The sequence below is a fragment of the Bison bison genome, unplaced genomic scaffold (assembly GCF_000754665.1).
Source record: "Bison bison bison isolate TAMUID 2011002044 unplaced genomic scaffold, Bison_UMD1.0 scf7180017853454, whole genome shotgun sequence".
In the NCBI taxonomy this organism is placed as follows: Eukaryota; Metazoa; Chordata; class Mammalia; order Artiodactyla; family Bovidae; genus Bison; species Bison bison.
This window is the reverse complement of record NW_011484027.1, coordinates 24,480-26,179: the sequence shown is the minus strand read 5'-3', so window position 1 is coordinate 26,179 and position 1,700 is coordinate 24,480. Positions and strand designations below refer to the sequence as shown.

General features: G+C 62.6%; 1 protein-coding gene across 1 annotated transcript in view; it reads right to left on the bottom strand.

The window, feature by feature from the left end:
• The window catches only part of LOC104999184 (troponin T, fast skeletal muscle-like), a 16,338-nt gene that overhangs the window by 13,332 nt on the left and 1,306 nt on the right, over positions 1–1,700 (bottom strand). The gene's annotated exons all lie outside the window — the stretch shown is intronic.

The window sequence follows — 1,700 nt, the reverse complement described above, 5'->3', positions numbered from 1 at the left end:
GTCTCGAGGTGCAGGAATGTGGGGGTGGGCTCAGCAAGCCAACTGTGGGGGGCCATCCTTGCACAGGGGTCGAGGGCCAGCTCCCTGGCCTGGGCGGGCTGCACCCGCGCAGGGCCTCCTCGGCAGGCTGCCTTGCTTCCTCCGAGGCCCCAGGCCCCCAGCCCTCTTCGCCCCAGATCCGATCCCCCTCCGCCCCCCTTCCGGGCCTGGCTCCGGCCTGCTGCCTGGAATCCTGGAGCTGGGCGGGAGCTGGGAGGTGGTGGCTGGGCCGACATGCTCTCTGCAGCGTTCCCCAAGGAGGATCATCCAGAAAGCACGCGGCTGAGCAGGCTGGGGCGGGGGGCCCTTCCTGGCAGCTCCGGGCCCCAGCGAGGCCCTGCTGAGGTTGCTCAAAACCTCCCTCTTGGCGGTCTCTGCTCTTCGGTCTAGATGGTGGGGCGGGAGAGGAGGGGGCTCCCAGGCAGCCTCTGAATTGCAGAGCTTGGCTCCTCAGAATGGGCCACGTGGACCTTCCCTGGCCTGCCCGCCTGCCGTCCCCACAAGGCCCACTCCACGGGAATGAGCCATGCTGCCTTTTCCCACTCACGGTTTCCCATGAGGATGCTGCGTCCTCTGATGGGGGCACCCAGGGATTCCTTGGGTACCCTCACGGCCCTCTGCAGAGCCCTTTTCAAAATCACGAGAGAGTACTAGGCATCCATTCCCTCCCATCTCCTGTTGCCCCAGCAGACTGAGCCCTGAGCTCACCGGGATGGGTCTGGTTTGTTTCTGAATGTCCACGCGGCCACCCCTCCCCAGCCTGGCGCCCCTGTCAGGCCCACATGCCTTCTGAGAACTGAGCGAACAACCCCGTTCCTTCTCAGCCTGCTTTCCCAGGCCCCAAAGACGCTCTTGAATTTGTCAACGTCTGCAAAGAAGCTCTTGCCCGGGCCTGGCTGTGTGCATCCAGGTGCGGCCGGCTCTGGGCCAGCGCGCTCGGGGACCATCTCTCCGTGAGCTGGCCTCCGTGCAGGCCTGAGGCAGCCAGGGCCTGGGAACACTCGGGGCAGCTGCATCAGAATGTTGGCCCGGGGTTTTGAAAAACAGAGTTCATGACAACACGCTACAGCCCACTTGAAGACAATAGTTCTGGTCCCCCCGGGAGCTTTGTATAAGAAAAACACCAGTTCATCATCGAAAAATGCATTTACATCGCATTGCTAAGGTGGGAACAGTTTTCCGAAGCCTCTGTCAAGAATGTTAATTTTCCCAAAGCAATTTAAGCTCCATGCAAAATTAACCAGCGGATGGGTCTCTGCTAACCCCCTCCAGGAAGCCAAGCGGCGCTTTCCCAGCCTGTTCTCCCTTCCTGGGGCTCTGCTGCCCCCTCAAGTCACAGCCTCCTGCTTCCTCCAGCACACTGCTCCCACGGCCCTCCATGAGCCCTGTCCCTGGGTGCTGGGCCCCCGCCCCACCCAGGCTGCCGTCATGCCCTGGCTGTGCCCACCTCTCCCCCTGGCAGCGCCTGACACCTGTCACCGCCTTGAGAGGGGTGGTCATGGCTGGCGTCCAGGGTGGGTTATTTTTAAGGAGTCAGTGGCAGCTGAGGCGTCCAGAAATAGGCACCCAGATTAGCCAAGACACCTCTGCCCAGAAACCCAAGATGTTGGGAGGGGGGCTGCGAACATCCACCGGCTCAGGTCTTGGCCCGCCCACCCCTC